General features: G+C 44.7%; 1 protein-coding gene across 1 annotated transcript in view; it reads left to right on the top strand.

The window, feature by feature from the left end:
* Nucleotides 1–19,738, top strand: part of LOC126259199 (acidic amino acid decarboxylase GADL1) — a 193,181-nt gene that overhangs the window by 32,715 nt on the left and 140,728 nt on the right. The window lies entirely within an intron of this gene.

Raw genomic sequence — 19,738 nt, 5'->3', positions numbered from 1 at the left:
GAACAATAATATTCTGGGAGTTTACTTGTGTACCGCACAGGACAGTCAGCATTAGTGCAACTAGGTAGTTGTGGGCTGGCTCCAAGGCGTAACATGAGTTATTATGATCATTGAGGGGTGAATGGTTAGTACGCGTCAATTAGCCATTACTACTGCAAGTGCGAAGGGAATGGCAAAAAATGTGACCAGACCACTGCACAAACTACTTCACATGCTGCAAGAGCTGCAGGCACTGTCTGCCTGAGAAACATCTCCCAAGTAGATACACAACTGCGTACAATACTCGTCCACCACAGACTATCGTTTTGTGTTGTAGTTGTGGTTATATGAAACTGCTGAAATTCGGACTGATGTTATGAGATTAAAGAAAAGTGGAAATTAGGCATTAATGATCCAGCGACATTGGTGTCATTGGAGACATAGCACAATGTCAGATTAGACAAGGAAGGGCAAGAAAATCGTTTCTGAAGGAACCATGCCCACATTTGCCTTGACTGGCTGAAGGAAACTTCAGGAAACATAAATTTGGGCGGCCGGGCGGAGATGTGAATCACATTCCTCCCAAGTTGAAGTCCGGGCACTAAATGTGTTTTAAATCCGTTGTTTGGAAACCAGCTGCTTTACAGAATTACCGAATTTGCCACATGAAACGTCACGCACAGGCACGTTCCATTCATATTAGATTAGATTAGATTTACTTTCATTCCAACTGATCCGTAGTGAGAAGGTCCACCAGGATGTAGAACATGTCAGAAAAACAATAATAAACGACAAATATTTACAACTCAAACAAATAAGCTAATGTACCATTCCACAGGTTCCAAGTGGAATGATCGTCATTTTTAATGAACACTATATGAAAGTCATTTTACAAATACTAATGCACTGAATTTAAAATAAAAAAGTTTTTTATTATTTATAAGGTAATAAACGTGTAATACAACTACTATAATACTGCTCGTAAACTTTGACGCTTCCAATCAAGAGTTTTTTGATTTAATTATTGCACATTCATTTGTTCATATCGTATGTTCCGCAGTGCAGTTTTTCTATAAATTTCACAGTTATTAAAAAATATCAGAGCTTTTGATTATCCTATACCGGATTAGCTTCCGATTATACGAGTTTATTCGGCAATGAGTGACCTCTCATCGATTATCGGAGGCTTGCAGGAGACGAACAAGTTCAAATTGCAATCCAAATTTTATTTGAGTCGATGAGGCAATTGTACTCATAGTAAAGGATTGTCATCTCAATTCAATTGTGCATACGAGTCCTGCAAACTATTCTCTCGTACTACCTTAAAAAATTCTACTCTATTTATACACAGAGTTATCAGACTGGTCTTAAAAGAAATACACCGTCAATTTGGTTTCTCGTCCACTTCCTAAATCTTTTGTGACTTCATTAACAGCGAGTGAATTGTATCACAGTTTTCTCTAAGGTCGTACACGTAATTACAAACCTGACAAGCATTTACAAATCCCCGTCGCTTCCAAACAGTCCAATGCTTGTGCATTGTGCAAGCTTTAATATTTACTTCATATTCATGGAGAACGGGGATTTGCACCTTTTTCCAGCTTTGTTGTTGTGATGCGAAAAAAGCAAGAAGGGGAAATAAAATAAAACGAAAAACATATTCTCAAAATAAATTACTCTGCGAATTGAAGATATGTTCATATATGTATAATTATTTCAGAATCAAAGCGAAACATATTTGGCTAGCCTATCAATAGTAACACTGTCGATTAAAAAGTAGAATACAGTCATCAGAGAAGCCATAATACACTCCTGGAAATAGAAAAAAAACACATTGACACCGGTGTGTCAGACCCACCATACTTGCTCCGGACACTGCGAGAGGGCTGTACAAGCAATGATCACACGCACGGCACAGCGGACACACCAGGAACCGCGGTGTTGGCCGTCGAATGGCGCTAGCTGCGCAGCATTTGTGCATCGCCGCCGTCAGTGTCAGCCAGTTTGCCGTGGCATACGGAGCTCCATCGCAGTCTTTAACACTGGTAGCATGCCGCGACAGCGTGGACGTGAACCGTATGTGCAGTTGACGGACTTTGAGCGAGGGCGTATAGTGGGCATGCGGGAGGCCGGGTGGACGTACCGCCGAATTGCTCAACACGTGGGGCGTGAGGTCTCCACAGTACATCGATGTTGTCGCCAGTGGTCGGCGGAAGGTGCACGTGCCCGTCGACCTGGGACCGGACCGCAGCGACGCACGGATGCACGCCAAGACCGTAGGATCCTACGCAGTGCCGTAGGGGACCGCACCGCCACTTCCCAGCAAATTAGGGACACTGTTGCTCCTGGGGTATCGGCTAGGACCATTCGCAACCGTCTCCATGAAGCTGGGCTACGGTCCTACACACCGTTAGGCCGTCTTCCGCTCACGCCCCAACATCGTGCAGCCCGCCTCCAGTGGTGTCGCGACAGGCGTGAATGGAGGGACGAATGGAGACGTGTCGTCTTCAGCGATGAGAGTCGCTTCTGCCTTGGTGCCAATGATGGTCGTATGCGTGTTTGGCGCCGTGCAGGTGAGCGCCACAATCAGGACTGCATACGACCGAGGCACACAGGGCCAACACCCGGCATCATGGTGTGGGGAGCGATCTCCTACACTGGCCGTACACCACTGGTGATCGTCGAGGGGACACTGAATAGTGCACGGTACATCCAAACCGTCATCGAACCCATCGTTCTACCATTCCTAGACCGGCAAGGGAACTTGCTGTTCCAACAGGACAATGCACGTCCGCATGTATCCCGTGCCACCCAACGTGCTCTAGAAGGTGTAAGTCAACTACCCTGGCCAGCAAGATCTCCGGATCTGTCCCCCATTGAGCATGTTTGGGACTGGATGAAGCGTCGTCTCACGCGGTCTGCACGTCCAGCACGAACTCTGGTCCAACTGAGGCGCCAGGTGGAAATGGCATGGCAAGCCGTTCCACAGGACTACATCCAGCATCTCTACGATCGTCTCCATGGGAGAATAGCAGCCTGCATTGCTGCGAAAGGTGGATATACACTGTACTAGTGCCGACATTGTGCATGCTCTGTTGCCTGTGTCTTTGTGCCTGTGGTTCTGTCAGTGTGATCATGTGATGTATCTGACCCCAGGAATGTGTCAATAAAGTTTCCCCTTCCTGGGACAATGAATTCACGGTGTTCTTATTTCAATTTCCAGGAGTGTATTAAACAAAAGACTGTGGCAATTTTGCAGTTTCTCGTGAGTTGGAGGAGTTATGAAACCACAAATACGAAACTACACTACTGGCCATTAAAGATGATACACCACGAAGATGACGTGCTACAGACGCGAAATTTAACCGACAGGAAAAAGATGCTGTGATATGCAAATGATTAGCTTTTCAGAGCATTCACACAAGGTTGGCGCTGGTGGCGACACCTACAACGTGCTGACATGAGGAAAGTTTCCAACCGATTTCTCATACACAAACAGCAGTTGACCGGCGTTGCCTGGTGAGACGTTGTTGTGATGCCTCGTGTAAGGAGGAGAAATGCGTACCATCACATTTCCAACTTTGATACAGGTCGGATTGTAGCCGATCGCGATTGCGGTTTATCGTATCGCGACATTGCTGCTCGCGTTGGTCGAAATCCAATAACTGTTAGCAGAATATGGAATCGGTGGCTTCAGGAGGGTAATACGGAACGCCGTGCTGGATCCCAACGGCCTCGTATCACTAGCAGTCGAGATGACAGGCATCTTATCCGCATGGCTGTAACGGATCGTGCAGCCACGTCTCGATCCCTGAGTCAACAGATGGGGACGTTTGCAAGACAACAACCATCTGCACGAACAGTTCGACGACGTTTGCAGCAGCATGGACTATCAGCTCGGAGACCATAGCTGCGGTTACCCTTGACGCTGCACCACAGACAGGAGCGCCTGCGATGGTGTACTCAACGACGAACCTGGGTGCACGAATGGCAAAACGTCATTTTTTCGAATGAATCCAGGTTCTGTTTACAGCATCATGATGGTCGCATCCGTGTTTGGCGACATCGCGGTGAACGCACATTGGAAGCGTGTATTCGTCATCGCCTTACTGGCGTACCACCCAGCGTGATGGTATGGGGTGCCATTGGTTACACGTCTCGGTCACCTCTTGTTTGCATTGAAGGCACTTTGAACAGTGGACGTTACATTTCAGATGTGTTACGACCCGTGGCTCTGCCCTTCATTCCATCCCTGCGAAACCCCACATTTCGGCAGGATAATGCACGATCGCATGTTGCAGGTCCTGTACGGACCTTTCTGGAAACAGAAAACGTTCGACTGCTGCCCTAGCCAGCACATTCTCCAGATCTCTCACCAATTGAAAACGTCTGGTCAATGGTGGCCGAGCAACTGGCTCGTCACAATACGCCAGTCACTACTCTTGACGAACTGTGGTATCGTGTTGAAGCTGCATGAGCAGCTGTACCTGTACACGCCATCCGAGCTCTGTTTGACTCAATGCCCAGGCGTATCAACGCCGTTATTACGGCCAGAGGTGGTTGTTCTGGGTCCTGATTTCTCAGGATTTATACACCCAAATTGCGTGAAAATCTAATCGTGTCAGTTCTAGAATAGTATATTTGTCCAATGAATACCCGTTTATCATCTTCATTTCTTCTTGGTGTAGCAATTATAGTGGCCAGGAGTGTATACACGCACAGTAAATAACACGCGAGTGTTGACTTGTGTAGCTAATCTCTTACTGCCCCTGATTTAAAAAAAATACCTATTTTCCCCCCTGAAACAGTTGGTTCTGGGAGATTTTATCTTTTTCATAATGTGTTTTTCTATGACATGGTCTATTTTGTTTCGTATTTTGTTGAAAATAAGTATAACATATGCAACATCCCTTTTCGTCTTACCATGATATGCTTCGATTTCATGCTGATGAAACAAGGGAAGCTTTCGTATGCTCCAGGAAATTTATATAGCAATTTGCTTTTGATTTGCTGCATGCAGTTTCAAACCTATACAGAGTGTTTTTCATCTTGCTAAATTTGATAAATGTTCATAATTTGATAACTTTGATTCAGTATCCACCACCGGCAGAAGCCAGAACTAATTTATTTTTGTTGGTATCGCTCTCAGAGGCTAATAATGGGCAGCAAAAACAGTTCAGTTTCATTTTTGATGGTGAGTATCCTTTTCCTTCAGTATTTAGTCACTTTCAAATGTGAGTAAAACCACGACAAAGTCAAAAACAATGAGTTCCTGTAGCATGTTCACCTAGTCTTTCTGTAGATTTCCTCCCCATTTTGATATATCTCACTAACCTTTTCAATAATCCAAATGCTCTGGAAATTTGGAATAGCTACTGGCCAATGTGCACTATCTGTCGATGAAGACGAGTCGAAGTTAGATATATCAGAAATATGTCCATTCTCAGTAATTTCCCCATCATTAATATCGTTGTCATCTTTTATTCACTTTCACTTACGTCACAGTCTTAATTAAAATCACATACACTAGGCTTTTTACCTGTGTTTGTTGTCTCAACCGTTTATCTCTACACTGGAGCCAGATTCAACACTTTGATTACTATTAAACATTTTTGGAAGTTTACTGTCAACAGCCGTTAAGTAATGCATAAAATGCATATTTGAACCATCAACTGTTTTTATATTACACCCAAACAGCTACTGGTTTCGGTTTTGGACCATACTATTTAGTATTCGAATGTTTATTGTTTACTGTTAAAGTCACGGTCGTTACATTTTCGATTTTATGCGCTAGGAGCGCTGCTGTCGTGTCACGTGGCGAGGTCGCCCGCGAACTTAATTATGTGAATCAGGCCCACGAATCACCGAAGGTTGCCCATGTCTGGCTTAAGGTGTGGCTTGAAGCTCTTCGTGTCGCCACCCCATTACAACCCAGAATGAAAAGATGAATCCCAACTGTCTGCGACGTGTGTAACTCATATGACAGTCTTCTAAATGTTTCGGTATCGTGTAAGGATCGTTTCACTCTGGTCCCGATAGAAAATACGCTGTTGTTGGGAGATACATGGTAACAAGACATTTAATACTGGTCCGGCGCCGTTCAAACGCCATAAGGGTGCCGTGCTACTGCTGTGGGAAGCCGGCAGCCCCCACTGCCACAGCCAGCTGCCGGTCACCTCAAACAAGCGACCAATGGAGTGGCTGTTGTGGGGCATTGTTGGCGTTCACATCTGGCGGTATCTGACGTTTGTTGTTGTCACTGCTTGTATATTCTTCCTGAAATTATACTTGGTGGTGGTAAGTTCCTATGGGACCAAATTGCTGAGCTCATCGGTCCCAGCCGGCCAATGTGGCCGAGCGGTTCTCGGCGCTTCAGTCCGGAACCACGCGGCTGCTACGGTCACAGGTTCGAATCCTGCCTTGGGCATGATGTGTGTGATGTCCTTAGGTTACTTAGGTTTAAGTAGTTCTTAGTCTAGGGGACTGATGACCTCAGATGTTAAGTACCATAATGCTTAGAGCCATTTTTCATAGGTCCCTCCTGGGCTTACACCCTACAGGGGGTGCGCGAACAGTGGCGGCTATGCACCCTTAGACCACGCAGCTAGCCCGGGCAAATTATACTTGTTCTTACCTGTTTTTATCGTGGTTGAAGCAGAGACCAGAAGTAAGTGATCGATCCATTTTGTGGGACAAAACTCAAGATTTTTAAACAAAAAAATGCTTGGACAGACTTAGTCAAAGAGTTAAGCGATGACTTTGAAGAAATGGGTGAAAATGAAAAAGAAAAATTGACAAGACTGTAACTATAGCAAAGATCTATGAATCTGTAACTGCTGGCCATATACCTGAAACAAATTTTCCAAATCAGTGTCATATGAAATTTATATAACCTTGCAAATGGCAACATACGATGGTTGTATAATAGTATCATTATATCACTGAATTAAAGCAAAACAAACTATAAATTTAAAAAACCAGCTTTACTTAAAACAAAAAGGGAAAACCAGTGTGCCGGCCGGAGTGGCCATGCGGTTCTAGGCGCTACAGTCTGGAACCGAGCGACCGCTACGGTCGCAGGTTCGAATCCTGCCTTGGGCATGGATGTGTGTGATGTCCTTAGGTTAGTTAGGTTTAATTAGTTCTAAGTTCTAGGCGACTGATGACCTCAGAAGTTAAGTCGCATAGTGCTCAGAGCCATTTGAACCATTTTTGAAACCAGTGCTAGTTGAACTTGAACTAATTAGTGCCTTGAAGCGAAAGCCACATCTGTAAACGTCGAATTTCAGTGGGCTGATTCCGTCCTTTGACGGTTTTGACGACGATGGAGTAGTGGAGATAAAAAAACGCAAAAAAATCAGTAAATGCATGTGTGGCACTAGAATGTCCCATGGATACCACTCAGCATTGGGTATCCTGCACTGCACTCTATAGTCACGTTACCAAAACTTCACAGGAACGTTTTGCACATCCCTCGCTGTCTCAGACCACTCCGATACGTCATCACTTTGTTCATTCAGTTTATAAATTTAATATTTAAAGATTTTTTTCAAACGTCGTTTTGCTTTTGAGATTTTTGCCGCTTACAATACTGTATTGCAATAGATACGTCTTTGGTTCTTAAGTGAGTTTCAGATACATAATATTATTGAAGTCCCCTGAAAAAGGAGTAAAAATTACACTAGAATTTTAAATGCGCCATTTCTTTCACTCATTTGGGTAGGTTAGACACATGCCTTGAAAGATTGCTTTGGCATTTGACAGAATCCTCTATTTTTTCACGCAGATCACCAAAGTTTGGTTCAAATGGTTCAAATGGCTCTGAGCACTATGGGACTCAACTGCTGTGGTCATAAGTCCCCTAGAACTTAGAACTACTTAAACCTAACTAACCTAAGGACATCACACACATCCATGCCCGAGGCAGGATTCGAACCTGCGACCGTAGCGGTCGTACGGTTCCAGACTGTAGCGCCTTTAACCGCTCGGCCACTCCGGCCGGCGCACCAAAGTTTGCACACTGATCCTAAAATAGTTGAAAAATTTGTCCTTTATTCTTACGTGCAGATCGTCAAAAGTTTGCTTACTCGTCCTAAGTTGTTGAAAAATTTCTCATCATAATTTCTGAAGTCCTCAAAAAGTATAATGGATGCCGCAACATCGTCTCATCTCATTTTGACTAGATGAACCCACTGCATCGTATTTCTTCTTCTTTTCTTCAGGCATCTCTAAAAGACCACCCATTGTAGTAATTTATTGCGATCCATTTGCTTAATTCTGTATCAACTTTGGAAATACATCTACAAGTGCCAACGTCTGAGGCGCTACTGCTGCTACAGCCCATCAGGTACTGTCCGCACCAGCTCCCGCGCTGTTTACGCAACAGCCGTGTTGTGAAAAGTGCCCACCCAGCAGCCGTGCACCCGGCGCCGTTTCGCACGGCAGCCAGACAATTATGAAAAGAGCATTTCGGGACTGAGGTGCCAGCCTGGTATTTACTTAGCGAGATGTGGGAAACCACCTAAAAACCACATCCATACTGGCCAGCACACCAACCTCGGCCTTAATCCACCGGCGCACCTCCCTGTCCTGGAAGTGGTGCTTTAACACGCACAGCTAGCCGGACAGGAAACATTTGTGTGGCATAGGTATCAAAAAAAGTTTTGTATACAATAATTGCTTCTAGCACACAACTGCTTATCATTCTACATTAATTTGAGTTTCATGCTACATTTTAAAATATTACAAAAATTCTAAAAATTCTGGACACAGCTATTGGTAATTGCCCTGGCCTGATAATAGGCAAGTAGGTGTTTTGGCTTTGTTTGGGATTTGGTTAAAAATGGTCTGATCCTTGAACCTCCAACTCTCAAGGGCCTCGAGATTTTGAGGCCGCCCTAGGACCTGGATCCTTCCCCCCGCCCCATACGCTCAGACCCAGCGCTACTCCCTCCCCCTCCTCCCCGCCAGACCCCCACCCTTTTACTCCGCCACTGAGAGAGTGTAAGCAATCACGTGTTGTCAGATGTGAATACAATGTCGTATTTCCTTAGCCACCATATCTGACTTCAGAAATTTCAATCGCGAATTGTTGGCGTTCATTTGTAGCCATGAAAGGCAACCATTCTTATGGAATGTAAAGACGATCAAGACAAAGGAAAGAGAGACGCTGTGTAAGAAATGCTTCTCCAGAGAAACGGTAATAAAATAAATAAATTCTTGAAGAACGAATTATAGAAATTATAGGTCTGTATCTGCTGTCTTTGTACCTTCTTCCTGTCGCCATAAGTCGCAATGTTGCTGTTAGTCTGTCATGTGGCATTACAGCGTCTCTCATGACCGTATCCTGCTATTTAATCAAAGGCATAACGAATGTCAGGAATACGACTTTCTTTTCTTTAACCACTCTTTAAGTATCGAGTTTCCTCTTTTTTTTCATAATACAAGCGGAAAGGCTGACAAAGCCAGCGTATTGTCGCCCGGGCTCGACATTTACTGGTAAGCAAACTGATGCTTGTACAAACATGTTTGAGCAAGATGGATACATTCTTTTGCGGAAGCGTGCTTGTCAAAGTTGCAGTTAGGCACGGGGCCAGCAGCGCCCATACAACGAAGTGCGGCGCTTATAACCAGAAGTTAGCGACAATGTTGTTATGTGCTCTGTTTGCTGTTCATAGTTATAGTAGCCGCAGAAGTTCGTCCCAGGCCTACGAAAGACTTCGTGTGTAGATACTAGTTTCAATGCACAACGCTGTTCTGTGAGGGAATGGCTGTTTTATTCATCATTATTGTCACAATTTCTTCTAAGAAATGGCAAACTTCGTACGATGTCAGTCGCAAGTACATTAGAAAATGGAAAGAAAGCTAAGTTTGAATTAAAAAACCACTGACAGTGGGTTGAACGCAGCGTACTGCTATTTCTGCCGCTGCAGCTTTATACATAACGCAGCAATCCATTATAACATAAAAATCAGACATGCACAAACAAAATAATTTGGGTGAAAGTCACTGTTAAAGCAGGCTCAGACATGGTAATTGGATGTCTCTATAGGCCCCCTGGCTCAGCAGCTGTTGTGGCTGAACATCTGAAGGATAATTTGGTAAATATTTCGAGTAGATTTCCCCACCATGTTATAGTTCTGGGTGGAGATTTTAATTTGCCGGATATAGACTGGGAGACTCAAACGTTCATAACGGGTAGCAGGGACTAAGAATCCAGTGTAATTTTTTTAAGTGCTTTATCTGAAAACTACCTTGAGCAGTTAAACAGAGAACCGACTCGTGGCGATAACATATTAGACCTTCTGGTGACCAACAGCCCCGAACTATTTGAAACAGTTAACGCAGAACAGGGAATCAGCGATCATAAAGCGGTTACTGCATCGATGATTTCAGCCGTAAATAGAAATATTAAAAAAGGCAGGAAGATTTTTCTGTTTAGCAAAAGTGACAAAAAGCAGATTACAGAGTACCTGACGGCTCAACACAAAAGTTTTGTCTCAAGTACAGATAGTGTTGACGATCAGTGGACAAAGTTCAAAACTATCGTACCACATGTGTTAGATGAGTATGTGACAAGCAAGATCGTAAGAGATGGAAAAGAGCCACCGTGGTGCAACAACCGAGTTAGAAAACTGCTGCGGAAGCAAAGGGAACTTTACAGCAAACATAAACATAGCCAAAGCCTTGCAGACAAACAAAAATTACGCGAAGCGAAATGTAGTGTGAGGAGGGCTATGCGAGAGGCGTTCAATGAATTCGAAAGTAAAGTTCTATGTACTGACTTGGCAGAAAATCCTAAGAAATTTTGGTCTTATGTCAAAGCGGTAGGTGGATCAAAACAAAATGTCCAGACACTCTGTGACCAAAATGGTACTGAAACAGAGGATGACAGATTAAAGGCCGAAATACTAAATGTCTTTTTCCAAAGCTGTTTCACAGAGGAAGACTGCACTGTAGTTCCTTCTCTAGATTGTCGCACAGATGACAAAATGGTAGATATCGAAATAGACGACAGAGGGATAGAGAAACAATTAAAATCGCTCAAAAGAGGAAAGGCCGCTGGACCTGATGGGATACCAGTTCGATTTTACACAGAGTACGCGAAGGAACTTGCCCCCCTTCTTGCAGCGGTGTACCGTAGGTCTCTAGAAGAGCGTAGCGTTCCAAAGGATTGGAAAATGGCACAGGTCGTCCCCGTTTTCAAGAAGGGACGTCGAACAGATGTGCAGAACTATAGACCTATTATCTCTAACGTCGATCAGTTGTAGAATTTTGGAACACGTATTATGTTCGAGTATAATGACTTTTCTACTCTGTAGGAATCAGCATGGGTTTCGAAAAAGACGGTCGTGCGAAACCCAGCTCGCGCTATTCGTCCACGAGACTCAGAGGGCCATAGACACGGGTTCACAGGTACACTCCTGGAAATTGAAATAAGAACACCGCGAATTCATTGTCCCAGGAAGGGGAAACTTTATTGACACATTCCTGGGGTCAGATACATCACATGATCACACTGACAGAACCACAGGCACATAGACACAGGCAACAGAGCATGCACAATGTCGGCACTAGTACAGTGTATATCCACCTTTCGCAGCAATGCAGGCTGCTATTCTCCCATGGAGACGATCGTAGAGATGCTGGATGTAGTCCTGTGGAACGGCTTGCCATGCCATTTCCACCTGGCGCCTCAGTTGGGCCAGCGTTCGTGCTGGACGTGCAGACCGCGTGAGACGACGCTTCATCCAGTCCCAAACATGCTCAATGGGGGACAGATCCGGAGATCTTGCTGGCCAGGGTAGTTGACTTACACCTTCTAGAGCACGTTGGGTGGCACGGGATACATGCGGACGTGCATTGTCCTGTTGGAACAGCAAGTTCCCTTGCCGGTCTAGGAATGGTAGAACGATGGATGTACCGTGCACTATTCAGTGTCCCCTCGACGATCACCAGTGGTGTACGGCCAGTGTAGGAGATCGCTCCCCACACCATGATGCCGGGTGTTGGCCCTGTGTGCCTCGGTCGTATGCAGTCCTGATTGTGGCGCTCACCTGCACGGCGCCAAACACGCATACGACCATCATTGGCACCAAGGCAGAAGCGACTCTCATCGCTGAAGACGACACGTCTCCATTCGTCCCTCCATTCACGCCTGTCGCGACACCACTGGAGGCGGGCTGCACGATGTTGGGGCGTGAGCGGAAGACGGCCTAACGGTGTGCGGGACCGTAGCCCAGCTTCATGGAGACGGTTGCGAATGGTCCTCGCCGATACCCCAGGAGCAACAGTGTCCCTAATTTGCTGGGAAGTGGCGGTGCGGTCCCCTACGGCACTGCGTAGGATCCTACGGTCTTGGCGTGCATCCGTGCGTCGCTGCGGTCCGGTCCCAGGTCGACGGGCACGTGCACCTTCCGCCGACCACTGGCGACAACATCGATGTACTGTGGAGACCTCACGCCCCACGTGTTGAGCAAGTCGGCGGTACGTCCACCCGGCCTCCCGCATGCCCACTATACGCCCTCGCTCAAAGTCCGTCAACTGCACATACGGTTCACATCCACGCTGTCGCGGCATGCTACCAGTGTTAAAGACTGCGATGGAGCTCCATATGCCACGGCAAACTGGCTGACACTGACGGCGGCGGTGCACAAATGCTGCGCAGCTAGCGCCATTCGACGGCCAACACCGCGGTTCCTGGTGTGTCCGCTGTGCCGTGCGTGTGATCATTGCTTGTACAGCCCTCTCGCAGTGTCCGGAGCAAGTATGGTGGGTCTGACACACCGGTGTCAATGTGTTCTTTTTTCCATTTCCAGGAGTGTAGATGCCGTGTTTCTTGACTTCCGCAAGGCGTTCGATACAGTTCCCCACAGTCGTTTAATGAACAAAGTAAGGGCATATGGACTATCAGATCAATTGTGTGATTGGATTGAAGAGTTCCTAGATAACAGAACACAGCATGTCATTCTCAATCGAGAGAAATCTTCCGAAGTAAGAGTGATTTCAGGTGTGCCGCAGGGGAGTGTCATAGGACCGTTGCTATTCACAATATACATAAATGACCTTGTGGATGACATCGGAAGTTCACTGAGGCTTTTTGCAGATGATGCTGTGGTGTATCGAGAGGTTGTAACACTGGAAAATTGTACTGAAATGCAGGAGGATCTGCAGCGAATTGACGCATGGTGCAGGGAATGGCAATTGAATCTCAATGTAGACAAGTGTAATGTGCTGCGAATACATAGAAAAATAGATCCCTTATCATTTAGCTACAAAATAGCAGGTCAGCAACTGGAAGCAGTTAATTCCATAAATTCTCTGGGAGTACGCATTAGGAGTGATTTAAAATGGAATGATCATATAAAGTTGATCGTCGGTAAAGCAGATGCCAGACTGAGATTCTTGGAAGAATCCTAAGGAAATGCAATCCGAAAACAAAGGAAGTAGGTTACAGTACGGTTGTTCGCCCACTGCTTGAATACTGCTCAGCAGTGTGGGATCCGTACCAGATAGGGTTGATAGAAGAGATAGAGAAGATCCAACGGAGAGCAGCGCGCTTCGTTACAGGATCATTTAGTAATCGCAAAAGCGTTACGGAGATGATAGATAAACTCCAGTGGAAGACTCTGCAGGAGAGACGCTCAGTAGCTCGGTATGGGCTTTTGTTAAAGTTTCGAGAACATACCTTCACCGAAGGGTCAAGCAGTATATTGCTCCCTCCTACGTATATCTCGCGAAGAGACCACGAGGATAAAATCAGAGAGATTAAAGCCCACACAGAAGCATACCGACAATCCTTCTTTCCACGAACAATACGAGGCTGGAATAGAAGGGAGAACCCATAGAGGTACTCAGGGTACCCTCCGCCACACACCGTCAGGTGGCTTGCGGAGTATGGATGTAGATGTAGAGAATATTCCAAAAAGTGACACATGTAATTACAGGACCAGAAATTTCCAAGGTAAGATGTTAAAGTAAAGATAGAGCAGTAAGTATGGCCTGTCGTTGCGCTAAACATGCAGTCAAACATTTAATTATGATAACTCAAGAGCATGGTGGCACTTTGAAACAAATGAAATTACGTAGACCCAAATGTGCTCCATTGATTAGAAAATGGGCTACGGCAAGGGCTAAAGTCACTTAGGGTGTCGGAAGCTCCTGCGTTGCTTGCTGGAGTTGGCAATTCGTTGTGTTGGTCATTGCCTATCGGGTGATAAGAGACGGTAGCAAGTGACAATCGCTGATTCAAAAATTTCTTTCGGCGGAGGATACGAAATGATTACACTTGTTTTCGACATGGAGAGCGCCAGAGCATCTTTTACTGATCTGGTTGTTATGGATTTTAAGGTTAGTTATTTATTTTCATATATATTTGGTGGATAAAGAAAACCTGATTGTGCTGACTGACTGACCTGCAGCGAAGCTTCAGTGCTTCGACTTATTTTGGAATGAAGAAATAATTGAATTTCTTCTCATTGAATCGACGAAGTGTGTTTTGTTCAAGAACTGCTCAGATCCAAAAATAACATATGAAGAGATAAAAGGTTGGAATGTGTGAAGTTGGGTGTGATTTAACAAAACCAACTATGCGAATGGAAGAAAAATACATTAGGTTAACATACTGACCTGTAGAGTAGACTGGGGCTTCGTTAGGCTGAAATGTGTGAAGTTGGGTGTGATTTAACAAAACCAACTATGCGAATGGAAGAAAAATACATTAGGTTAACATACTGACCTGTAGAGTAGACTGGGGCTTCGTTAGGCTGAAATGTACTAGCTAACTTTATTTACGAAAACTAAGAAATTACGAACGAACATTCTGACTAGCCACCGACAACTGATTCACGATTCGTCGTATTAATCCATTTTTGCCTAGCGTAACATACTCTCCTGGAAATTGAAATAAGAACACCGTGAATTCATTGTCCCAGGAAGGGGAAACTTTATTGACACATTCCTGGGGTCAGATACATCACATGATCACACTGACAGAACCACAGGCACATAGACACAGGCAACAGAGCATGCACAATGTAGGCACTAGTACAGTGTATATCCACCTTTCGCAGCAATGCAGGCTGCTATTCTCCCATGGAGACGATCGTAGAGATGCTGGATGTAGTCCTGTGGAACGGCTTGCCATGCCATTTCCACCTGGCGCCTCAGTTGGACCAGCGTTCGTGCTGGACGTGCAGACCGCGTGAGACGACGCTTCATCCAGTCCCAAACATGCTCAATGGGGGACAGATCCGCAGATCTTGCTGGCCAGGGTAGTTGACTTACACCTTCTAGAGCACGTTGGGTGGCACGGGATACATGCGGACGTGCATTGTCCTGTTGGAACAGCAAGTTCCCTTGCCGGTCTAGGAATGGTAGAACGATGGGTTCGATGGCGGTTTGGATGTACCGTGCACTATCCAGTCTCCCCTCGACGATCACCAGTGGTGTACGGCCAGTGTAGGAGATCGCTCCCCACACCATGATGCCGGGTGTTGGCCCTGTGTGCCTCGGTCGTATGCAGTCCTGATTGTGGCGCTCACCTGCACGGCGCCAAACACACATACGACCATCATTGGCACCAAGGCAGAAGCGACTCTCATCGCTGAAGACGACACGTCTCCATTCGTCCCTCCATTCACGCCTGTCGCGACACCACTGGAGGCGGGCTGCACGATGTTGGGGCGTGAGCGGAAGACGGCCTAACGGTGTGCGGGACCGTAGCCCAGCTTGATGGAGAAGGTTGCGAATGGTCCTCGCCGATACCCCAGGAGCAACAGTGTCCCTAATTTGCTGGGAAGTGGCGGTGCGGTCCCCTACGGCACTGCGTAGGATCCTACGGTCTTGGCGTGCATCCGTGCGTCGCTGCGGTCCGGTCCCAGGTCGACGGGCACGTGCACCTTCCGCTGACCACTGGCGACAACATCGATGTACTGTGGAGACCTCACGCCCCACGTGTTGAGCAATTCGGCGGTACGTCCACCCGGCCTCCCGCATGCCCACTATACGCCCTCGCTCAAAGTCCGTCAACTGCACATACGGTTCACGTCCACGCTGTCGCGGCATGCTACCAGTGTTAAAGACTGCGATGGAGCTCCGTATGCCACGGCAAACTGGCGGACAGTGACGGCGGCGGTGCACAAATGCTGCGCAGCTAGCGCCATTCGACGGCCAACACCGCGGTTCCTGGTGTGTCCGCTGTGCCGTGCGTGTGATCATTGCTTGTACAGCCCTCTCGCAGTGTCTGTAGCAAGTATGGTGGGTCTGACACACCGGTGTCAATGTGTTCTTTTTTCCATTTCCAGGAGTGTATATGTCAAGGAACAGCCTAACATTGTTTTCTCTCGTTGGCAACAATGCCCGCATTTGGAGTGGCTATTGTTGTATGGCTCTCAGATAAAGAGGCTTTGTTGTTCATGTTTAGTAGGTTTCAGTCAGTTGCAAGCAGTCAGTCAGTGACTGGTGCTTCAAGTATGGAAGACTTTTCTGAGTGAGATTATGTCTTGGAATAAGAAGCAAGTATCATTTTTTATCGCCAATTATAATACACTTTTTTTAAGTTATGGTTGATTATAATGTGAAAAGTATTGAAATTTATGTTAATGGTTATCTACAAAATGCAATTATTATTTTTGTGGCTCCAAATACAGTTTTAATTTTGTGTTGCATATATGTCACGCTAGGCAAAACAGTGAAAATAACGGTGCATTCTCTTTAGAGGTCTATCTCTCCATGATATCCTGGCTATTCTTAAAGGGGAAGAAGAAGATGCAACAGATATATTTATTGAACCTCCTGAAGCTAATGTGGATTCGGATGGAGATTCTGGGGAAGAAGACGGGGGAGGAAACGTCGATAATCTTGGACCAAGGCAACTCCAGGCTGGTGCAGAAGTGGTTTTAGGAAGTAAAAGCAGGTTAGGTAGTGAACCTGAGATTAATTTCTCTCCTGATGATAAACCAGATGAACAGGAAAAGTCACAGATTTTAAAAACTATAATCAGAGACTGGAAAAAAGGCGATCTGCGTAGTGTTAGTTCTGTATTTCCTGAGAGTGATTATAGTAAATACAGAAACTTGTCTCCAGTTCAGTGCTTCGACTTATTTTGGAATGAAGAAATAATTGAATTTCTTCTCATTGAATCGACGAAGTGTGTTTTGTTCAAGAACTGCTCAGATCCAAAAATAACATATGAAGAGATAAAAGGTTTTATAGGAATTCTAATTCTTTCTGGCTATAATCCTTTACCTAGCAGAAGATATTACTGGGATTCTGGATTGGACATGAGAAATGAAATGGTCCACAGCACGATGAGAAGGGACAGGTTTGAAACAATTATGAGATTCATTCACTCGTGTGTCAACACAAAAATAGATGCTAATGATAGACTGTGGAAACTTCGTCCATTAATAAATATACTAAGAAAAAAGTTTGCTCTGCACTTTCAGCCTGAGCAAGATTTGTCTTACGATGAAAGCATGATAAAGTATTTTGGCAGACATGGATGTAAACAGTTTCTGAAAGACAAGCCCATTAGATTTGGGTACAAATCATGGTGTCCAAACACAACCATAGGTTATCTAGTGGATTTTCAAATATTCCAAGAAGCTGATCATCAGAGGAATGAAAAATATGAGAAAGCATTTGGAAAATGTGCTGCTCCTTTGATTCAAATGATCGATTCTCTTCCTGAAAAGAACAAACATCTTCCCTACTGGTTTTATTTTGACAACCTGTTTACATCACAAACATTGTTGATTTACCTGAAGCAACGAGGTTTTGGTGCAACTGGGACTATTCGTGAAAATCGACTGCCTAAAGAGTGTCATCTCATACCTTCTAACACTATGTCCAAAAGGAATAAGAGAGGAGAGTTTGATTACAACAGCAGTTAGGAAAGTGGAATAATCGTTGCCAGATGGCTAGATAATTCTACAGTAACAATTGCTTCCACAAGCCATGGTATCAGTCCAGTCAGCACCGATGCCCGATACTCTAGACAAGAGAAGAAAGAATACTTATACCTCGACCTAATGTAATTGGAGAATACAACAAAAATATGGGAGGAACTGACCAAATGGATGAAAATGTAGCGATATATAGAGTGAGTGTCAGAGGAAAGAAATGGTGGTGGCCAATTTTTACATGGCTTCTAGATATCTCTATACATAATGGGTGGCTTCTTCATAGAAAGACTGGTATAAATATGCCTCAGCTGCACTTCTGGCGCTACATTGTGAAATGTTACCTGACTTCCAGTGCTGCAGTACCAAGAGGTCCTGGACGCCCTGCAGGTAATTCAAACCAAGGCAGAGTGCTGCATGATATTAGATATGATGAAACAAATCATCTGGTAGCCATAGTGCCACAGAAAAAAAGAAGACGCTGTGTGGTGGAAAACTGCAAAGAAACCCCAAGAACAATGTGCTGCAAATGTGATGTTGGTTTGTGCATAGAATGTTTTGTGCCATATCACAGAAAGTGAGTACTGTCACCTGAACTTGATGTAAATCACATACAGTGTATTATTTTACTTGCTGTCATATATTCTGCCTAAAATGGATGTTCTGCCTAGCGTGACATATATGTTACACCCTTTTTTGTTTCAATTATTGATTATTTTTTTGTTTTGATTGTTGTATTGCTTTTCTTTGATGACAATAAGCACATAAATATCTAATTTGTAGAAATCAGAAGAAAAAATTAATTCAGGCAGAAATGGGTTAAGTTCCTTCCGCTCATCATGCGACTTTTTACCGACATCGGTACGCGACATAACACAAAAAAAGTGATCACAGTGCGGACCTTTCGGAATAACGTGTGCACTTTTTTTGTGGATGAGCCTGCGTCACGAAGTTCCCACTTGCAAATGCTTGCGCGATTCAGTCAGATTTTTGTGTGATAGGTGATAGGAAATTTTAACAGTGTATCGAAGTATGATTCCGGTTAGAGAGGGATAGGAAAAATCATTTTCAGGGGGGCAACTCTTCTCAATCTTCTGGAAAACCAGGAGTTCTCAGGAAATTACATTTTACATTGAAAAATAGGGGAAATCTGGTTTCGTCTGAATGATCTGGGATGAAAAGCATAAAAGGACTTGTGTAGTGTGATGAATGCAGGTGCAGAATTTAAATCAATTCGAACATCACCACTGCCCTTTGGAAAGCTTTCCACTACTTGATGCCTCATGTGTGGGAATGTTCCGTTTAATATTTTGATGAACTGGTAAGAGCTGCAGGTACATTTTAATGGTGAGGAAACTACTGAATCAAAATTCAATCTGAGATGATGGTTCTTTGATTATAAGAATAATTAACTGTTGTTTTTGTTTGCAAAAATTATTGTGCAGGAATATGAAATGCTGAATAGCTTTATAGAGCTCAAGAGACCATCTTTTTTAAAATGTTTCCCACAAAAACATTAGTGTTACAATGTGACACAAATGCTATTGGTGCTAAAAGGAATAGAGACTGCCTGTAATGTGGTAATGTGTGGGGACTTCAGGCAACTCACTGCTTATCACTTATAGCCTCTAGTAAATCATCAAAGCCAAGAGTTCCAAAAAAACTTGACCTCTTGTGTCCCTGACTGCTACAAAACTAATAGAAATGCATTTATATATGCAGATTGTTTTGATTTGCTTCCTCTGTGAGTTGGTGGGCTCACATCTGAGGAGCTGCCAAGGGGACCCCCACTCCTGTTGGACAATGCTTCATATCATTCAGTGGAAACTCAGTTGAAAAATGGACAAATAATTAGG

This window comes from Schistocerca nitens, chromosome 5 (genome assembly GCF_023898315.1).
Source record: "Schistocerca nitens isolate TAMUIC-IGC-003100 chromosome 5, iqSchNite1.1, whole genome shotgun sequence".
In the NCBI taxonomy this organism is placed as follows: Eukaryota; Metazoa; Arthropoda; class Insecta; order Orthoptera; family Acrididae; genus Schistocerca; species Schistocerca nitens.
The sequence above is the reverse complement of the archived record's forward strand: the minus strand, read 5'-3'. Positions and strand labels throughout refer to the sequence as shown.